The sequence below is a fragment of the Gouania willdenowi genome, chromosome 16 (assembly GCF_900634775.1).
Source record: "Gouania willdenowi chromosome 16, fGouWil2.1, whole genome shotgun sequence".
In the NCBI taxonomy this organism is placed as follows: Eukaryota; Metazoa; Chordata; class Actinopteri; order Blenniiformes; family Gobiesocidae; genus Gouania; species Gouania willdenowi.
Genome location: NC_041059.1, coordinates 39,057,884 through 39,081,489, shown reverse-complemented (window position 1 = coordinate 39,081,489; position 23,606 = coordinate 39,057,884). Strand labels below are relative to the sequence as shown.

Here is a 23,606-nt window from a genome sequence, read left to right as displayed (position 1 = left end):
CGAGATAAGACTGAGTCAAAATGCTTCAGAGTCCGAGACGAGACCGAGACCTTTAAAATTTGGTCTTGAGACCAAGACCGGTCTCGACTACTACAACACTAGTGTCATGACCCCAAATAGGGTCCCGACCCCCAAGTTTTCGAACCCCTGTTTTAGAGCATTCTACGTGGCACAGAGGAAAAGGTAAAAACGGTATTTAAATGGGTAAATCATTATGAACAACATGACTCATCATTTCTCATCACAAATTGTTGGAAAAAAATCTAAATTTTTCTAATTTCCTGCAATTTCTCTCAAACAATTCCTGTAAATGAAAGTACTTATTGGTGTCTCATTCCCTGATTACAAGTACTCACATTACTGTAATTGAGTTGTTTTTATTGGTATCTGGACTTTTTTGAGAATATTTCTAAAACAGTAATTTTACATTAAGATTAAATCGGGGCTTTCGCCTTTAATTGGCCATGTAATGTTAGTACACTAATGGAATTCGTCCTCTGCATTTAACCCATCCCTGAGGAGCAGTGGGCAGCCATTTTGCGGCGCCTGGGGAGCATTTCGGGGTAAAGGGACTTGCTCAACATCCCACAGTGACGGCCCAGGTGAGGCTTGAACCCGCAACCCTCCGATTACAAGCCCAGCGTCCTTAACATATACTTAAGTGCGTTCTAAAATAAGTAATTAGTTACATTTCTACAGCCAACCGTCACTGAGTCAATTATTATTGTTACTTTTAAAATGATTAACAGACAATGTGAAACTACAACAAATCAAATCACCAGACAACAATCAAATGCATCATATCATAGTCGACCAATCAGATTAAAGGTCATGTATGGCACCAAAAAAAAAAACATTAAATGTTTTTTTTTTCTCAGTTTTAGAGTTCATAAATGTATCTATACTTAGAGCCTGAGAATTATACTATTTTGAAATCAAGTTATTGGTGTTATTTTATGAAAAAAAAAAATGAAATAGATATATGTATATAGCGTATATATAAGTATAAGTCACAAGTAACTTTTGCTTTCAGCATCATTTAACTGAGCTACTTTTTACTTGTACTTGAGTAAAATCAAGTAAGAGTACTTCTACTTGAGTAGGATATATTAGTACTCTTTACACCTTTGGTGCCGCACATACTTAAAGCTGCAGTATGTCATTTTTTTGGCATCGTTTGGTGAAATATCCACAAACATTTTTGAGCATATTGGAATCCACGGTGTTCTGAGTAGACAGTGAATCTATTCTCCTTCTCCTGACTGTAAATTATCTTTAGAAATACAGGAACGTGACGCTGGATGTCAGCCAATCAGAGATCTTTCTACAAACACCTGTGCTCCATGAGCTGTTTTCAGCATTACTATTGGCTAGTGGACTGAAGTCAGACGCATTCCCGTACCACTGATAGTAAAAGTGTAATGATGTAAGTTCCAGCAGACGTCTCCATCACAGCGTTAGACAAAACAGTGACTCAGCAAATTCAGAGAAAAAAGGCAGACTGATTGGAGAAGCAACACAATAAAGTTACAAACACTGAGGAGAAATGGACCGCTTTCACTTTGCGTCCTCGCGGAGCCCTGTGACTGCGGAGGGTCCGCCCCACATCACTGGTGTCAGAAACAGAGAGAACAGGCGAGATAAATGGTGTGTAAACCTAAGAGAAGCTTATTTAAGGTGAACTATTTTTACAGTCTGGATGTAGAGTGATGGTTGTCAGTCTTCTCTGAGCGGCAGCTGAGATCACAGTCACCTCAGTGAGCTCTCTGGTGGGGATGAGCTGACGGCAGTAGCCGCTGTTCAGGACAGTAACTATAGTGATACGTATATTCATGTCAGAGTCTCTAAAACATCAGAGAAATCTTCAATAACACAAGATAAAAATTCATACATTTGTCACTAGTCTCTACTGAAAAAACAATCACCAAGAGCGTTCAGAAAGACACCGGTAAGGGAAGCTAAGTTTTGGTTTCAGTTTCAAAACGGAGCAGAGAGGATTCTACCTACCGCAGCTTTAACACATCATTATACAAGGAAGGGTGAACTAGTGAACGTTGCTCGTTTTTTAGCCACAGCAGCAGCTTGAGATCAGAACGGTGGGTATTTTTCCTCCTGATTTGCTGCTGCTGCCTCACAGCGGGTCACATGTGACATAAAGGAAAGGAAAGGAAAGGAAAGGAAAGGAAAGGAAAGGAAAGGAAAGGAAAGGAAAGGGTCAAACGCTTGTTAAACGCTTCCTTGTTGCGTCTCCATGGAGTTGAAGTCCTCTTTGCATCCTTAACAACGTTGATCCGTTTGTGTGTTTGTGGACTGAAGGGCTGGGCTGTGGCTTGTCTGTATGTACTGTAACATGTCCACTAATCCCTGCTTAGCAGTGTGTGTTTGTGCTGTGACCAGTGGTGGCGCGTACGACACTTCCTCATCCTTCCTCATCCTTCCTGAAGGACGCACACCAACAGCTTGAGCCCTATCCAGCGCGGGACTGGGATTTTTTTGGCAAGTCCGACTTTATCAGCACAAACATGTGCAAAATGAAGACAAACACAACCCAGACTGCTAATTACCATCCGCTTGGACCTCCGTCCTCCTCCGCCGGGGTTTTTTTTTTTTTCTCAGGGAGACACAAAATGGCCGAATGCACAGCGACGGATCCCAAACCTCATCGCCTGTGTAACACAGGTTGACGCTCAACGCCCCAGTGATTTTTCACACCTATTATTTCACATGCTAAGTTATAAATGACAGCAGTGTGGTATCTTGTGGGCCATGTGGCCTGAATCCACGCCAAGTCCTGTGCCACTAATTTTCCTAATTGTGTGCGGCCTGGCCAAGGCTTCCCATTGGTGTGGAGCCTGCAGTGTCACAGGAAGCTAATGAGAGCTAAATAATGTATGTGCACCTCTCTAATTGCTCCATTTCTCACTTTGCAAACCAATTCTCATATCATGCTCTCAATGCCAGCTTTTCCTCCCTCTGTGTTTTTGTGTGTGTGGTAATAATAACAGCAGCAGCCTCTCAAAGGGCAGATCACGGCGTGTGCACGTCAGACGGTGTGTGTTTCACATCCACACACTCATCCTGCTACACAACTGTAACCAGACATTCTATCTATATCAGACACAGGGGCCACATGTGGCCCTCAGTCTAAGTGTGTGCTACCTCCAAAGAAAAGGCAACAAAAATTACTCCAAAAACACACAAAACGACAGTAAATAAAAAAAAACCAAAATATTTCAAATGACAATGAAAGACAGAAATGACAAAAGACACACAAAATGCCAAAAAAAACAACAACACTTACACCCTTAAAAAAACCCACAAAACAACTACAACACACACAAAATGAGAGGAAAATATACATAATAACTCCAAAAATACACAAAACCAGAGAAAAGTAAAAAATTATAACAATAACAAGAATTAAAAAAAACTGAAAAATATGAGAAACAAAAACAAAAATAGACAGAAATGACTCAGACACACAAAATGACAAAAAAACAAACAAACAAAAAACAAAAACAAAAAAAACACTAAATTACTAAAAAAAACACAAAACACACACACATACACAAAGTGAGAGGAAAATATACGCGTGACAAGAAACACAAAACAAGCACATGCAAAAAACAACTATGAAATATGACTAAAAAATACTCCAAAAACACACAAAGCAACAACAAAAAAACCCAGAAACAATTAATGAAACAACAACCAAAAATAGACAGAAATGACTTACAAAATAAAAAAAAACACGTACACTCACAAAATGAAAGGAAAATATACAAAATGATTACAAAAATACACAAAATGACAAGAAACAAACTCCCATATCAAATTAGTTACAACAAAAACACACTGTATAACCAAAAAATAAAGACATATGCTAAATGACTCTAAAAACACACAAAATGACAGAAAAGTTACAAAATAAACAGAAATGACCAAAAAAAACCACACAAAACAAGCTCACACAAAAAGCAAGAAAAATGTAGAAGTGACAACTATAATACACAAAAACAGAAAAAATATACAAAAACACACTACATAATGGCAAATATACAGAATATAAATGACAATAAAGATCATCATTCCAAAAACACACAAAATGACAACAGAAAAGAAAATCATAAATTGAATCCAAAAACTCCGAACATGAACAAAAACACACTGAAAGACTGCAAGGACCTGTACTTTAAAGCTGGATAAATATATCCTGATATTTCTCTGTTAGCTTCACCAAACCAAACATTCTCTGTTACAGAGCAGCTGTACTATGAAACAGGATATACATACGTTGACTTAGACTGGTGATTTCAGCCTGGCTTTACATGTGTGTTCACAGCGTCAGACCAATCACAAACTGATTCACAGTTGAGGAATAATTCTTTAAAGATATGAAAAATTAAAATCCATAATTCAGACCAAAAACATCACCGTTGCTACAGAAACAGCAGCAAGGAATGAATGCAGGCAGAGAATTAATGAGTGCTAATGCTTATTAAGATTACACAATAGTATGAATTTATTGTTCTGAAAGCGTCCAATGCACACACACACACAGGTTTTATCATGTGACTAATGTAGGTCAGTCTATCAGATACATATCTATATGTTTCCTATAGTATGTGATGGGAAATAAAGGATAAATATTATCTCTCCTGTCAGCGTCACATCAGATCAACACAGAGACATGTTCACAATGATCCTCCTGTCATTGGACAGGTCATTTTCTAAGATATCTGATTGGTCAGGAGGCGGGACTTTAGTACTCGTTGAGATCTTATTCAGAACAAAACCTGGTCCCGACCAGTTAAGGTGTTACCATGGCGATTTAGCCAAGTAAGAAGTTATCCAGCGTCATTGTACAGCACACTGAATAGTTAAACATTACTGATGCATTAGCATTAGCATCTTTAGGTAAACTTTGGTGCTAAACTCAAACATGTGTGAACTCCAGGCTTTAGGTAAACATTACCGATGCATGCAGCAGCATTAGCATTAGCAGCATAAGCATTAGCAGCATTAGCATTAGCAGCTACAGATACACTTTGGTGCTAAACTCGAGCATGTGTGAACATGTGTGAACTCCAGGCCTGAGGTAAACGTTGCCGATGCATGCAGCAGCATTAGCATTAGCAGCATTAGCATTAGCAGCATTCGCATTAGCAGCATTAGCATTAGCAGCATTATCATTAGCAGCATTAGCAGCTATAGGTAAACTTTGGTGCTAAACTCAAGCATGTGTGAACTCCAGTTTTTAGGTAAACACTACCGATGCATGCAGCAGCATTAGCATTAGCAGCATTCGCATTAGCAGCATTAGCATTAGCAGCATTATCATTAGCAGCATTAGCAGCTATAGGTAAACTTTGGTGCTAAACTCAAGCATGTGTGAACTCCAGTTTTTAGGTAAACACTACCGATGCATGCAGCAGCATTAGCATTAGCAGCATTAGCATTAGCAGCTGCATCATCATCAGGTGAGGTAATGCACGCCAGCCTTGCACCACCTGAGGCTGTTAATGAGTAAAGGTGTGTGTGCGTTCACAGTTTTCCAGATTTTGTGTGTCTCTTTGTGTCTGATGTGTGTGTGTGTGTGTGTGTGTGTGTGTGTGTGTGTGTGTGTGTGTGTGTGTGTGTGTGTGTGTGTGTGTGTGTGTGTGTGTGTGTGTGTGTGTGTGTGTGTCTGCCTTGGCTGCGTTCCCGATGGCTGCCCATCAGCAGGGAGGCTGTAATGCTGTAGTAATGCTGTAGTAATGTGATGATGCGAATAGCTGAATATTTAATGCTATTAAAGCGGCGCTGTTATTTATTCCCTCCCTGTGGCGTAACCTCGACTCAGGCGACCCCAGGTGGTCGTGTAAACACACTCTACCCACTAACGCCGGGAATTATTCACCCGTAATTCATCATAATTCACGTCAGCCAAAACTCAATAAAGCTCCGCAGGACGAAGAGTGAAGGTCAGACAAAGCTTTAATATCACTATAATAATAACAAAACATTATAAAGTGTGTTAAAAATATATCACATGGACTAAAACACAAGTCACTTTGAATAATTGCTGTGTATATTATTATTAAATACTACAAAATGAAGCAAATGGACATTTATTGAGTTAAATATATGTATCTACTAATGTTTACGCACTTTTTTAATGTTTTACATTTTTCATACGACTATTTTTAAAATAAATCAAATTTTGGGTGAATATTTGGACATTTTACATTTTTAAATTGATTTATTGTTGCATCATATTTGGATGTATATTATTAATAAAATGTTCCTTAATAATTCAACAGGCACACTGTAAATTTTGTAACGTTTGATTGGTTGAATCATTTTTGAGAGGGGGGTTGGTGTCAATTTTCATATTTCTTCCATTTTCAGCTTCTAATATCTCTAGATATTACATTACATATGAAAGATAAATATGGTATAGTAATATAGCTCCACCCACTCTATCAGAATATACATAAAGATCTGCTATACATCATATCTGGTGGACATGTCAGCTCCTCTAAAGAGTCACACAGTCAATGTGTGTTTGGGTCTGGAACATGTTTGGGTCCTCAGTAAACTACTTAGCATATGTCTCAGCTCCTTGTAATTAGATCAGCTTAGAGCTATGAACATAGATTGTTCACATCACTAATAATTAGTCACATATTTGCTTTGGATCTTAAGTGAAACGCTCTAGAAATAAAAAAAAAAAAAAAAAACTTTTATTTTTTTACTATTTTCGTAGGGCCATAACTAAGAAAAGTCTGATCTCTGTTTTAATTTATAGTATAAATATTATTTAATATTACTTTCTTGGAATATAAAACAATTTTTCTTCATGCGGCTTCTTCATTTCTTTTTTGGACCCAATTTTGGGTTATTTCACCACTCGCTGATATTAAAAATCCTTTACATGAGGCCATTGTGGCGTAGCTCAGTGTCTGATAATCATTTATATTCTGTGTATATTTACAGTATATTTATATTATGTGTGTATATTTATATTATGTGTATATTTACAGTATATTTATATTATGTGTGTATATTTATATTATGTGTATATTTACAGTATATTTATATTATGTGTGTATATTTACAGTATATTTATATTCTGTGTATATTTACAGTATATTTATATTCTGTGTATATTTATATTCTGTGTATATTTACAGTATATTATATTATGTGTGTATATTTACAGTATATTTATATTATGTGTGTATATTTACAGTATATTTATATTATGTGTGTATATTTACAGTATATTTATATTATGTGTGTATATTTACAGTATATTTATATTCTGTGTATATTTACAGTATATATATATATTCTGAGAGAGTAGGTGGAGCTGTATTACTATAACACATTTCAGTTTCCTGTGTGATGTAGTTTCTGAGATATTAGCAGCTGAAAATGGAAGAAAAATAAGGATGAGCAATAATCGACCCCCCCCCCCCCCCCCCCTCCCTCCCCACCCCACCCACTAAACTGGCCATTTCTCAAAAAGTATTGATCCAATCAAACTAAAAATAGTGGCTATTGAATAATTATGGAACAATTGGTAAAAGTTTTTGATTTTTTAGACCGAAGTGCATGAGTCATTTGTGAAATTAATATTTGTGAATAATTAATTAATAATATACATTTCTGTGTTTTTTATGAATAGAGCATTTATTGTCATTAAAATACACTCAGTCTTTTATTACACTATAATATGTATTAATTAATTTATTTTTTTTTATAGGTTTTTTTTTAAATAAAAGAAAGCTTTTCATTTTGTTCTTTTGTCCCTAGCTTTTATTTACATTTTTGTTGATTAATTTACTTCTTCAATTGTAATATATTTGATATTCTATTTCTAAGTGGATTTTATGGTGAGTTATTCCTAAAAGCAGAGCACTGAATGTTTCTGTTGTTGTATATTTGGATTTGCTGAGGTCCACTTGCTGTTTTAGCGACGCGTTGAAAAGCAGATTCTCCGTCACAAAGGCAGCGAGGACGACGCTTTCCAAGCTGTCGACATGTTTATTTCTCCCACAAACGGCTTCGGCAGCGCCTGCAGCTGCATCCTTTCACTCCCTGTGACGGATGGAACGCGAGGTGGATGCTGCTGCTGAAATGCAGGTGTTAAACTGGGCTGATGTGTTTTGCTAATGTGCGTTTTGAGGGCCGCGTTAGCGCACCTCGTGGTCATGGCGTCTGCGTTAATATTTCTGAGTAAAACTCCCAGCGAGTGGGAATAAAAGCTGGAGTCTAAATCATCTCTTAGTGACACAAATATCTGCGCTCCACTCCTGTGGCATATTGGATTATTGCAGCACGCTGTGATTTATCCTTGTCTCGTGTCATATTTATCACTGTAAAGTTTGAGCTGAGGCTCGATTTCAAACATTTAGGAGCTGGAGTTATGAAATATGTGTGAGACGAGCGCCTTTTAATCGACGTCTGACTTTATTTTCATGCGTTTTAGCAGTGATTTACATTTGCTTTTATCAACAGCGCTCTGTGATGTTACATTATGTTGTTTCACTTCTTTAGCTTTTATTTGCACAACTTATGTTTAAATATATACATTCACAACAGACAGTGAAGAAAGTATGAAGGAGCATCTGCAACAGAACACCTGAAAAACACTAACTCTACATTTAAATGTGTAGGTTAGACATGGGCAACTGGCAGCACAGGGGCCACATGTGGCCCTCATTCCTATTCCTGTGTGGCCCCTAAAGATAACACTGACAAAAGAAACTACAATACACAGAATGACTGAAAAATATACAAACTGACATGAAAAACGCATAAAAATGCCAATCCACAACCAACCTTTTGTTTGTTCTTTAATTCCTAACATGGATGTTGATCATGTGACCCCCGCTGTGGCCCCCACTGAAGGTTGCCCATATCTGGTGTTGACTTTGCAGGGAACAGCTGATCAGCTGCAATATTCGTTCAATATTCAACCCTCGTTTGCTACAGAACGTAAGAAATACTGCAGTCACATTATTCTAACAGGCGACAACTGTTGAAACGTGCAATTTTAGGCTCCACCCACATGTTGAAAATCTCTGTAGTAATAAAATAAAGGCAGTGGCTATCCGTACGGTTGTCGTATCAATATGCCGACATTCCGTAGCAGCCCTATTTGGCCAGTTTAGGTCACGTGACTAAACCTAACCCTAAACCTAACCCTAACCCTAAACCTAAACCTAACCCTAACCCTAAACCTAAACCTAAACCTAAACCTAACCCTAAACCTAAACCTAACCCTAAACCTAAACCTAAACCTAACCCTAAACCTAACCCTAACCCTAAACCTAAACCTAAACCTAACCCTAACCCTAAACCTAAACCTAACCCTAAACCTAAACCTAAACCTAAACCTAACCCTAAACCTAAACCTAACCCTAAGACGCTACATACTCGTACTTTGGTAACCGTACCAATAGCACCGGTGGTTGTCCGTACGGCAACCGTACAAATAGACACTTCCAAAAAGTACAGCAGAAACTAAATTTGATATCTTTTCTTCACCTACTTTCAGTTTTTCTGCCACTAAATCAAAATGGCTGCTTCTAAAACGTCTTACACACATGTTGGTGAAAATGAACCGTAATCAAACCATGAAAAGTGCAACATTTGACCTTTCAAACTAATTTGTTAAGAATTGAGATTTTTACATGTTCCGCCTTTTTTTATGTCTGTCAAATGTATTTAAAAGAAACTAAAACTAAAAAGAGAAAATGTTCTTTAACTGTTCAATCTAGTTATGGTTTTTAAAATAGATTTTTATGGCCTCAGTCTTGACTCGGTGCATTCTGGTCATCCTAGCGTACTACTTAAATTAATATACTACTCATACTAACTACTCATACTGACATACTCATACTAACATACTACTCATACTAACGTACTACTCATACTAACGTACTACTCATACTAACGTACTACTCATACTAACGTACTACTCATACTAACATACTACTCATACTAACGTACTACTCATACTAACATACTACTCATACTAACATACGTACTACTCATACTAACATACTTCACACACGAACATACTACACACACTAACGTACTACACACACTAACGTACTACTCATACTAACATACTACTCATACTAACATACTACTCATACTAACGTACTACTCATACTAACATACTACTCATACTAACATACTACTCATACTAACGTACTACTCATACTAACGTACTACTCATACTAACGTACTACTCATACTAACATACTACTCATACTAACATACGTACTACTCATACTAACATACTTCACACACGAACATACTACACACACTAACGTACTACACACACTAACGTACTACTCATACTAACATACTACTCATACTAACATGCTACTCATACTAACGTACTACTCATACTTACGTACTACTCATACTAACGTACTTCACACACTAACGTACTACACACACTAACGTACTACACACACTAACGTACTACTCATACTAACGTACTACTCATACTAACGTACTACTCATACTAACATACTACTCATACTAACATACTACTCATACTAACGTACTACTCATATTAACGTACTACACACACTAACGTACTACTCATACTTACGTACGACACATACTAACGTACGACACATACTAACGTACTACACACACTAACATACTACTCATACTTACGTACTACACTTACTAACGTACGACACATACTAACGTACTACACACACTAACATACTACTCATACTTACGTACTACTCATACTAACGTACAACACACACTAACGTTCTACACTTACTAACGTACAACACATACTAACGTACGACACATACTAACGTACGACACATACTAACGTACGACACATACTAACGTACGACACATACTAACGTACGACACATACTAACGTACTACACACACTAACATACTACTCATACTTACGTACTACACTTACTAACGTACGACACATACTAACGTACTACACACACTAACATACTACTCATACTTACGTACTACACTTACTAACGTACGACACATACTAACGTACTACACACACTAACATACTACTCATACTTACGTACTACACTTACTAACGTACGACACATACTAACGTACTACACACACTAACATACTACTCATACTTACGTACTACATTTACTAACGTACGACACATACTTACGCACTACTCATACTAACGTACAACACATACTAACGTACAACACATACTAACGTACTACACACACTAACGTATGACACATACTAACAGGAAGTTTTGCCAGTAGCACAATAGATGTCTCTGAAAACCTCTGAAATGTCAGCATTAAATGTGTCTACGTGAGTTTTATGGATGAAATGAGCACATGTTGATATTCTACTTGGTCACTTTCTCACTTCAAATGTTTTCAGAACTTTCAAAGTTGGAGAATAAATGGATGTTTCCAAATGCATCTTGGGAAACTTGGAAGTATACTTCAGTGAAAATGCTCATCATCCTAACCATACTATAGTATATAGTAGACCAAGGGTTTTCAACCTTGGGATCGCGGGACACTGGGAGGGGGTCGCCAGTTGCCTTTAAGAAACTACAAATATTATTTTGAGCCAGTTTGAGCCCATTTTTCTCCAACTACACAAAACTTTCCATATTTTAACCTATTTTCATCACTTTGTCTTTCCATTTTGCTCCTTTAAATGCATTTTTTCTACATTCCTCCCATTTCTGACACTTCTACATCACATTTCAAAGCCTTTTCTGCACATTTTTCCCCTTTCAAGATGTTTTCAACACTTCTCCACCTAATGTCACATATGTTGACCCATTACTGTCACTTTTAATCTCTTTTCACTGTATCTCATGCTTATTTTTTTGCCAACTTAACCAATTTCACAATTTATCATGACCATTATTTGCCAGCTTAAACTAACTGGTCCAATATTGACACTTTGAACCCTTTTTTACCACTTTTACTTTGCGTTTTTGTCCACTCTAATTTGCAACTTTTAACCAATTTTTGTGGTTTTTAAAATCCCATTTCACCACCTTTTCCACCAGTTTTGGTCACTTTGAACCCATTTTATTTCTGATTAAAACCAGGATTTCCATCTTTAAGATGACTATAATAATAATAATAAAAGTTCCTGGATAACAGTGGATATTATTCATATAAATAAATAAATGTGGTTATCACAGATTCATAGAACAATAGACCATCATTTTACTGACTTTATGGATGGATCCTAAAAATCTCTCCTTTATTCCTCCTTATAGATGGTCCTGTCTCCACATGACTGTTCTTCAATGTTCATGTCTGTGTTCACCTTCAGCTACAGTGGGGGTCCCCGCTCTTTGGGACCTTTATTTTGGGGGTTGTGGGTTTAAAAGGTTCAGAACCAACTGTGTGGTCACTTTTAAAAAACTGCTGAAGACTACACTTTACAGAAAAGCTTTTACTTACTGGATTTTAATTTTTAATTATCCTTTAATGTTGCTGTTCTTATGATGTTTATGCACTCTTGTTTTATTATTCTATTGTGTTGCACTTGTACTTTTACCACAACTCTGTACAGCACTTTGTGATTTTATCTGCAAAAAGCGCTTTATAAATAAACTACTTACATACTTACTAGTAGACAGTATATACTCATTTAGTATGTAGCGCGTAGTATGGAGTGTGACATTTGAAACACAGTCTTGGTTATAGATAGTGTGATAATGTGATTTATGAACACAGCACTAGACTAAACTACTGCACTACTGACACTGAAAAACTTTGCCCGTGCGAGGTTTCCCAGCTGCTAACACGCCGTGTCTTTAACGTGGCTGGATGAAGGCGGATTCATTCACAGATTGATTGATGAAAGGAATCCTGGGCTGCATTAGAAAAACAAAAGTGGTTGGTGTGGATTGTTGGGGATAATAACAAACAGTGGTACGCTGAAAGAAGCACCTAAAAATACAAAATAGTCTCATTATCCATTAATGACAGTGGCGTACAGTAGTCACGGCGTGTCACGCTGCACAGGGTGTCACAAAACGGCAACCCTTAATAGGATTGTGTCTGTGTAGCAATTTGTCAAGCTGAAGTCTCCAGTATTTAGGAGACAAATATAGCGCGTTGAAAGGAGTGGGAAAGAGAAAAACCAGTGAACAGTCAATGGGATTAGGTGGAGCATAAAGTAAACGCTGCCTGATGTGTCTTTGATAAAAGGATTCCTGATTATTCGTCACCAGCAGAAGCGTGCCAGGATATTGGTGGCGTCATTGTCCCACATCCTCCTCCTTTATCTGCACGTCAATCTGACTGCATTAGAAATCTGGGTGCTGCTCTTGTTTGTGTGTCTGTAAATGGATTAAAGTCACAGTCAGCAGCAGATTACCTCATCGCCTCGGGTCAGCGCGCACGTGTGTGCGTTAATAAACGGAGGAACTTCTGTGTTCGTACGCAGAGAAGCCGACACGTTGTCAACTCCCATTAAAGCGTCCACCATCCATACTTTAAGGTTTGACAGTTAGTCTTTGAATCATTTGGTTTACACGCAAACAGCAGGTAAACCAAAGGGTGGGGGGTGTGCGTCACTGTGAAACATAAGTCATTATTACAGTTAAATGACATTACATTGAAACTCTGGCATAACCAAGACCAAAGGCTTTGTGTGCTTGTCATGGTTTTGTGTATTTTTGTTGCAGTTTTGTTTATGTAGTAATTTTGTCTAAACTACAAAAAATTATTCTGAAAATATTCAAAACAACAGAAAATGACAACAAAAAACACAGAGAAATCACTTTTTGAGGACTGAACTCTCTTATCACACTAACTTCCAGGATTTAATCGGTGTGAGTTGTACTACGACACAGGTCTTACTGGGCTAAATCACCATGGTAACTGTGACAGATACATTCATTAATTCATGTATTCATATACGCTGTTGTTAACACAGAGATAAGATAATATTGTCCACCTTACGATGTAGGCTGAGTTGTATGAACACAGCATCAGAGACACAGACTGCACCCACAACTTTAAGATATTTATCCTCTTGTGATTTAATATTGTATAATCTCACTGACTTCATCATTAACAGTCATCACTTCAGTGTCAGCATTCCTTTCTTCCTGCTTTTTCTGCAGCTACATTGTTGTTTTTGGTCTGAATTATGGATGTTTTAAATATTCTCAATTGTGACATAAGTTGCTCTGCATAGTTTCTCCAGGATTGTGATTGGTCTGATGATGTAATCTCTGACAGAGACTGTTTGGTTAGGTGAAGCTAATGGAGAGATATTAGGACTTATTTATCCATTTTCATAGTACAGGTCCGAAAAGTACACAAAACAACAGAAAAGTACACAAAATGAGAAAAAACATACAAAAGTACACAAACAACAAAGGCACACAAAAAGAAAAATACACAAAAAACAACAACAAAAATATAATAATGAGGGAAAAAACATGTATTCATAAAATATACAAAATGACTAGAAAAACACAAAAATGCCAAATACACAACATGTCATGTCATTGTTTTTCCCTGTATTAATGCTCAGATTGCTCATTATTCCAAATGCTGATGTATTGAATGAAGAAATTAACAAGATATAAATTATGTAAATAAAATTAAAAAAAATGTTTCAATAAAATGGATGAATGAAAAATAAATTTTTCATTCATTAAATGAATAAATAAATAAATCCAATAAAAAAAGATGAATTAAAAAAAAATAATAATAATTATGCACAAAAATGAACAAGACAGTCATCAACATCCCCGCCAGATTGGTTAACTCACAACCTTTTCCTAAATGTCCTAAATTTAAGAACTTAGATGTATACATAAGAAAATATGATCAAATCAGAATATAAAATTAATAACTATCTCACAATCTTAAACGGACGGACGGAGCTCAAACCTATATCCCCCTTTCCACTCTGTGGCAGGGGAATAATAATAATAATAATAATAATAATAATAATAATAATAATAATAATAATAATAATAATAATAATAATAATAATAATAATAAATAGAACTGCAAGCAGTAATGAAAGGGGGCCAAGCCTTCCCATGTGACTCGGCCCCCCAGGTTTTGCAGAGCCCCTGGACGTACGTCACGAAGGATGACGGGCTTGGGGCGAGCGTCTGGACACAGGCCAACGTGCCGTGAACAGGTGGATATGAAGTTTATGAAGATGTGAAAGTTACAGGCCAAAATGTGTTTTGGCCATCATAGCGCCACCTAGAGGTGTAATTTTTGGGATGGGTGATCTGTGTACACTTATATATGTACCCTGTAAATTTCACAGCCCTACAATACTTCAGCTGAAATAAATGTTTGTTGCTTATGTTGTAATAAGCCACGCCCACTTTGACCAGTCACGATTAAATTTGAGAAAAGGCCTCAGGAGGGACCTAAGGTCATATCCACCAAATTTGGTAAAAATCGGTCTTGCCATTTAGGAAATAAAAAATTCTCATATTTGCAGTGCCCCCTAGTGGCCTAAATTAATGAAATGTTGCTCATAACCCCAGAGTCACATGACAATCAAGGATCTCAGATTTGGTGTTGTTAGCATTTATTTTGACAAAGATAAGCAACAGTTTGCGTTTTATAGCTAGCTAGAAAACTTTACTCGTTAATAATTTGCGCATATTTTAATGGAACAAAATTCTTTACTCAACTTTAGATCAGGTCCAACTGAAGACTCTATGTGACAAGTTTGACGCTGATTGGACAAAACTCCAAGGAGGAGTTATAAAAAGTAGGTTTTGCAGTTTCCCGATTTTGCGCCACAAAACTCGAGGCGGAAATGGGCGTGGCCTAGCTCAGCTGATTCAGTGCTATTCAGGGAATCTGTGGATATGAGAATGTGCAACATAAGGTGTGGGAGTTATAGGCCAAAACGTGTTGACCTTGGTTATAGCGCCACCTGCAGGCGGACATATGTGAGTTTTGTACTCCATCAAGGTATTGATGCCTTGAAGCCACTCATCAAATGTGGTTATCGTATCTTAAACAGTTTCTGAGAAAAGCTGTCCACTTTAACTCAGACGGACGCACGGACGGAGCTCAAACCTATATCCTTCTTCCACAACGTGGCGGGGGATAATAACCACACAACCAACAGAAGCTGGGTTTCCACTACAGATTTTTACAAAATAAAAGCGGTATTTCTAAAAGTTGACAAAGTATAATTGAGCTTTGAACGTGTTTCCATTGAAAGTTGTTTAGAAGTTTGGACGTTCCAAACCTCCTTAGAACACTGTGTATTCCTTTGTTGTTTCATGTCTAATGCGTCACTAATCATTTTAAGGTCTAATGCTAAGAAATGTTTGGTTCTCCTCTTCTGTCCACACGTATCAGATCATGTTTCCTCAGAGAGAAGTGGTCATGTGACCAGGTACGTCACGTTCTGTGACGTGTATTTGTGAAAAAGTGTTTCCATGGCGCTTTTGCGACACATTTCAATATTGAAACATCTGAAATTCTTCCTCGTGAAAGCATCAAAACATTTTAGCAATATTTGAGCATTTTTTCAAAAATTCAGGTGTTTCCATCACCACTTTTTATTGCACTACTTAGATTTTGTGCATTTCTAAGGGTAATGGAAACGCAGTCTCTGGTCTCTGCAGAGCTGCTGCTGCTGATAAACCAGGTCAAGTGAACGTGGTGAAGCTTTGTCTTATACATTATACAGTCACACAGTGGGGGCGTCTGCAGGTGGCGTTTCTCTACAATATTTAACACGCACAGCATCGCCATCAGTCCAGTGTAAATAACAGGAAGTGGCAACCCTGTAAATACTGCATGATGCAGAGAAAAGCATGAAGTGCAGGCGGCGCTGCTGCTGCTGATGGTTCCACAGAGATTAGTAACAGGTTCAATAATGTCCTCAGTTCAACCTCTGATCATCACATCCAGAAACATCACAGGAACCACGAGCTACAACCAGGGTTAGGGTCAATTACAATTTTTCAATTACAATGACGTCTTCAATTACCCATGTTCAATTACAACTCAATTACAATTACGATGGCCAGCATTTTTCCCAATTACAATTGAAATCACAATATTATGCTTCCCCTGAAATTCAACTACAATTACAATCTCAATTACTAAAGTTCAAATTCAATTAATTACAATGACTATTCAAGATAACTTAATTCTAATCTAAAAGTTTGTCCTGATGGTGGCGCTAGAGAACAGGTCAAGGTTTCATATAAAGAAGTTATTTATATATTCAACAAATAAAGTGCCAGACACACAAGGTTGGTCAAAACATTTTAGAAAATTATTTTCTGAAGGAAAAAATCCCTGGGGTTAGATTGACCCCAAAGGTCAAAGGTGTGATATTTGAGGACAATAGGAGTTTGTTTGTTTGTTTTTTCTCCTCGCTCTCACAGGAAACGGACACTTTTATCTTCGTTCCCTCCTTTTTTTCTGCTTGCTGCTCTTTGTCTTGTCTAAATCTAATCTAAGAGCCTCTATCTAACATCCCAATCCTAAATTTAAGTCATGGAATTGATCAGCTGGTCTCTCAATGCTATTGGTCAAATTTCTCAACAAGAAAGACGTGCAATGGGAGAGCCCGTATGTCCTGAGGATGTGGAAGATGTCCACCAGATTGGAATTATGATAACAGGGCTTCTACTGATTGGAAATAGCATTTTCCCGATTTATCACAAAATTTGGAGTACGTTGGCAGCATTATGGGAAAGCCGCTAGTCATCGACGGAAGGGGCCAAGCTCTCAGAACTCTCAGATAGAATCCACTGTGGTGAACTTATAAGGAGGAGTGGAGCGTTTGTGTCAAAGGAAATCACCACATTATTGGATTATTGGATATGAATGACCAGGAACGATAGGGCTGGCTGTGACGAGCCCGTCTTAAAAAAAAACTGTGAACTACCCATCCTAAAGACCCCTCCCCCTTGTACTAACATGCTGTTGTATTGAATGTTGAATGTTGTGTTCGTTGGTTTTTGTCGCAATGTTTGCTGAGGAGTTTTTTCATGATCCCAAACTCCGCCCCTTTCTACAAGGGCCTAGTTTGGTTTTGTCCTTTTTTACCTCTTCTTCTCACCCATTGTTCCATAAGCTCCGCCCTGCTCCTGTCCCCCCATGTTATATGTGATTGTCTTTTCATGTTTCTTGGTCGGGATGTAACTGAAACTGAATTCCCCCTCGGGGATTAATAAAGTATAATCAATAATCACCTTTATTTATTTCCACTTTAGGTCTGGGGGGTTGGCAAAGGTTCTGGTTAGACGGGGAGAACGTGACATATTCACGTTTCTCTTGTTTTTGGCTCCAACATAAAAAACCACATCATAACAACTGTCTTCACTTTTATTTTGATGATAGTTTTGAAGCAGCAGCTCAACAATAACAAACTGTTTCACTTTCATCATCTTGGGTGTTTTGTGATTTTTTTTGTAGTAATTTTGGTAATTTTAGTTTCTTTGTCTATATTTTTTGTCATTCTAAGTGTTTTTTGTTGTTTTGAATACATTGTTTTGCTTTTAATAGTTTCATTTATTTTTCTGATATTTTGTATGCATTTAATATGTTTATTTAGTGTATTTTTTTGTCTTTCATATTTTTTGTCATTTTGTATATTTTAATCATTTTGTGTGTTGTTATATTTACTTTGTTATGTATAATGTGGCAATCTATGTTTTGTGAGTTTTTGGAGTCATTTTTAATTTCTTTTGATATATTTTTTGTCAGTGAAAAATGGTTTTCCATTGTTTTGTATTTTCAAGTCCTTTTTAAATGTTTTATTTACTTTTTCTGATATTTTCTATATATTTAACACTTTTTTGTATATTTACTTTTGTCTTTGTATATTTTTTGTCATTCTGCACATTTTTTGTCATTTTGAATATTCTTTTTGTCCTTTTTGTAATTTTATGCATTTATTATTATTATTATTATTATTATTATTATTATTATTATTATTATTATTATTATTGCTTTTGTGTTATTGGAGTTTGGTGTAATTTTATTTTGGATGTTTTTGGAATCATTTTGGGTAAATTTTGTTTTTTGTAGGTATTTCTTTGTCATTGGTTATTTCTAATTGTTTTATTCACTTTTCTGGTATTTTGTGTATATTTGTGTTTATTTTTTGGCAATTTGTTCATGGTGTCATTTTCTGTCATTTTAGTCATTTTGTGAGTTTTTATGTTTGCTTCGTGCGTTATTGGAGTTATAGGTTATAACTACATCCCCTCAAGATATTTGCTTTTACTTACTGTACATAAGATTCCTCTTTTTACTATTTAACTGTCTGCACATTTCTTATTTATTCTGCACACGTTGAGTGATCTTATGCCAAATGTAACAAGTGAATTCCTCCATTGTGAGATCAATAAAGGATTATCTTATCTCATCTTAAATTTGTTTGGATTTTTTGTGTGGAATGAAATTTTATTTCTTTGTATACATATATTTTTTGTGGGTCTGTGTTTTATTGTTTTGTCATTTTTAATTGATGTTTTATTTACTTTTCTGGTATTTTATGTATATTTTTGTTTACATTTTTGTAATTTGTTCATGGAGTCATTTTCCATAATTTTTTTGACTGTCTATATATTTTTTTTTGTCATTTTGTGAGTTTTTGATGTTTGCTTCATATTATTGAAGTTATGTGTATTTTGTTTGGATTTTTTTGCCATTAATTAATTTTTTTTCTTTTTATACGTTTTTTTTGTTGTTTTGTCATTTTTAATTGTTGTTTTATTTACTTTTCTGATATTTTCTATATATTTAATATGTTTATTTTGTATATTTGTCGTCATTCTGTGCGTTTTGTCACTTTCTTTATTTTTGTGTGTATTTGTGTGTATCTCATCTTGTGCTACGGTTTTGTGTATTGAGTTGATTTGTACATTTTCTACCAACACACACACACACACACATGGAATGGACGGCGGTAACATATAGAATCACACTTAAACACAGCGTATTTATTGGCTTTATGAAGACGTATGACTAAATAAGTGTGTGTAAGTAAACAAAGCACTGGAGTCTGATTAACTTCTCTCTGCTTTGTTTGTGAATCACTGGATGTAATGAGGAATGTAAACATTATTACTTCAATTCTTTAATACAACTCCTGCCTGACTTTTAACTGATATAAACTATATACAGTATAATATGATCAAACTCCATTTCTCCTTATTGCCAATCAGTGCAGAGGTGTGGAATATTCATTTCTGTATTATTTTACTTCTTTTTTGGTTTTAATATATTCACCCTGTGTTTTTCACTCTCAGGAGGATTGACTTCAATAATCATTTCTTTCTTCTTCTGCACGTTCCACTTTGGATATTTGTTGTAATTATGTTCCTTATTATCAAAGTCAACACAGAAAAACCTAAATAACTTTCAGGCCGTCTCCGTTCTATCTATAGGGAGAGGTTTGTCTCAAAAATATATCCACCATTTTCACAAGCATTTTTCAGAAATGAATAAACAAATACAGTATTTGTGGATTTTTCAATCACAGCATTACAGGAAACAACAAAAAGTTTGTGTTGTTTTTCTTTCTTGTTGCTTTGTGTAGATGTTTTTAGTCATTTTGTGTTTTTATGTGTTTATTTGTGTATTTATAGTTTTTTTGTGTATTTATAGTTTTTTTGTGTGTCTTTAAAGTCAACAATGTGATATTCTGTCTGTGATATATTTGTTTTTGTGTTATCTGTGTATTTTTTGTCATTTTGTATTTTTCACGTGTTTGGTTTCACGCCTTCCAATCAGGAAGCAGGGCCCAGGGACCCGAGAGTGGGCTCTCCTATCTCTGGGGCTGAGGTTGCCGAGGTGGTTAAAAAGCTCCTCGGTGGCAGGGCTCCGGGGGTGGATGAGATCCGCCCGGAGTTCCTCAAGGGCCTGGATGTTGTGGGGCTGTCATGGCTGACACGACTCTGCAACATCGCGTGGACATCGGGGGCAGTGCCTCTGGATTGGCAGACCGGGGTGGTGGTCCCCCTTTTTAAGAAGGGGGACCGGAGGGTGTGTTCCAATTATAGAGGGATCACACTCCTCAGCCTCCCCGGTAAGGTCTATTCAGGGGGAGGGTCCGCCGGATAGTTGAACCTCGGATTCAGGAGGAGCAATGTGGTTTTCGTCCTGGCCGTGGAACTGTGGACCAGCTCTACACCCTCAGCAGGGTCCTTGAGGGGTCATGGGAATTTGCCCAACCAGTCCACATGTGTTTTGTGGACCTGGAAAAGGCATTTGACCGTGTCCCTCGGGGATTCCTGTGGGGGGTCCTCCGGGAGTATGGGGTATCGAACCTCCTGATAGGAGCTGTTCGTTCCCTGTATGACCGGAGTCAGAGTCTGGTCCGCATTGCCGGCAGTAAGTCGAAATCGTTTCCGGTGAGGGTTGGACTCCGCCAGGGCTGCCCTTTGTCACCGATTCTGTTCATAACTTTTATGGACAGAATTTCTAGGCGCAGTCAGGGCGTTGAGGAAGTCCGGTTCGGGGGCCTCAGTATTGCATCACTGCTTTTTGCAGATGATGTGGTCCTGTTGGCTCCAACATACCGTGACCTTCAACTCTCACTGGATCGGTTCGCAGCCGAGTGTGAAGCGGCCGGAATGAGAATCAGCACCTCCAAATCCGAGTCCATGGTTCTCGACCGGAAAAAGGTGGAGTGCCTTCTCCGGGTTGGAGATGAGGTTCTGCCCCAGGTGGAGGAGTTCCATTACCTCGGGGTCTTGTTCACGAGTGAGGGAAGGATGGAGCGAGAGATCGACAGGCGGATTGGTGCGGCGTCTGCAGTGATGCAGAGTCTGCACCAGTCCGTCATTGTAAAAAGGGAGCTGAGCCAAAAAGCAAAGCTCTCGATTTACAGGTCGGTCTTCGTTCCAACCCTCACCTATGGTCATGAACTTTGGGTCATGACCGAAAGAACAAGATCACGGCCGAAATGAGTTTCCTCCGTAGGGTGGCTGGGCTCTCCCTTAGAGATAGGGTGAGAAGCTCAGTCATTCGGGAGGGGCTCAAAGTAGAGTCGCTGCTCCTCCGCATCGAGAAGAGCCAGATGAGGTGGCTCGGGCACCTAATTAGGATGCCCCCTGAACGCCTCCCTAGTGAGGCGTTCAGGGCACGTCCCTCCGGAAGGAGGCCCCGGGGAAGACCCAGGACACGCTGGAGAGACTATGTCTCTCGGCTGGCCTGGGAACGTCTCGGGGTCCCCCCGGAAGAGCTGGAGGAAGTGGCCGGGGAGAGGGAAGTCTGGGCCTCCCTACTGAGGATGCTGCCCCCACGACCCGGAAACGGCTAAGCGGGAGAAGATGGATGGATGGTTTGTGTTTTTATCGTTTGTTGGTTTTTGGAGTCAATTTGTGTCATTTTACATTGTTTTGTATTAATTATTTGTTTGGTTTGTGTTTTTATGTACATTTGCTTATATTTGTTGGTATTTTGTGTCGTTGGAGAAATTACTCTTTTTTGTATGTTTTGTTGTATTTTTGTGATATTCCAGAGTATTTGTGCATTTTTGTCATCCTTTTGTGTATTTGTTCTGTATTTGTCTGTTATTGTGTTTTTAATTGTTTTGTGCACTTCTGGAGTAATTTTGTCATCATTTTGTGTAATTTTTTACTCTTTTCGTATATTGCTATTGAAATCATTTTGAGTATTTTTCTGTTATTATGTGTTATAATGTAGTTTTTTTTGTATTGTATTGTTCATTTGTGTTGTTTTGTAATTTTGTGCGTTTACTTCAGGGGCCACATGCGGCCCTCGTGCCAGCGGTTGGCCATGTGTGATGTAGGATTGGACACCATCTCTGATCCACCACAGCACATCTGGATAGTTTGTGCACAGCGTGGGAACGCTAACATTAGGACTGACTGTAGATGGAAATGTTCCCATCATGTGTCCACCACCTCCTCACATATTAAACATGTATATGTGGTGTTTGAGTGGAGCACTGCTCCTGTTCTGGTTTGGACTCTGCCAGGATCTGAGCTCGCCAATAAATAAACGATTAATTATTCAGCTAAAGAAATAAATAAATAAACACAGGGATGGAGGAGACAAACTGGGCTCAACCTGGACCTCCATGGCTGTTTCTCACAGCAACACAACTCTTCCTCCTCCTCCTCCTCCTCCTCCTCCTCACTTTGATGCAGCACATTAGGTTCATCTCAGAATTGGATCTCCTCATGCACGCAGTGAGTTTCCCCGTCAGCTGTCTGTCTGTCAGCGCACCCACCATAATTCAGGAGGAAGGAGGCTGAGGAACAGCTGCTCTCATATCAGCCAATAATAACACACACACACACACACACACACACACACACGAAGCAATCGCTAACCTTAAAAACCACAGAGATGTCTCTAAATTGGGAACGTATACAGCTCTGCTGAGGCCGTCTCTCGTGAATTGTTCTCTTCCCCCTGACAAGCAGCTCATTGCATTTCCCATCATGCATCTGATCGGTCATTCAGAAACACAAAACACAAATAAGTCAAGTCGACCATCTGCTTGTTAGTGGCAGCCATAAAAGTGCCTGTTTTAAGATGAACAATGCAATGCGTGACAGACCACCTGAAAGGGAAATCCAATATTTGCCGTTATTTAAAGCAGATTTT

At 37.8% G+C, this 23,606-nt stretch overlaps 1 long non-coding RNA gene across 1 annotated transcript; it reads right to left on the bottom strand.

Moving 5' to 3' along the window:
- Positions 1-268: 268 nt before the first annotated feature.
- Positions 269-18,078, bottom strand: LOC114477580 (uncharacterized). The gene is made up of 4 exons (XR_003675732.1): positions 17,937-18,078; positions 9,059-9,069; positions 3,360-3,366; positions 269-281 (listed from the first exon to the last, which is right to left on the bottom strand). It is a non-coding gene; the product is annotated as an uncharacterized LOC114477580 (long non-coding RNA).
- Between the last annotated feature and the right edge of the window lie 5,528 nt (positions 18,079-23,606).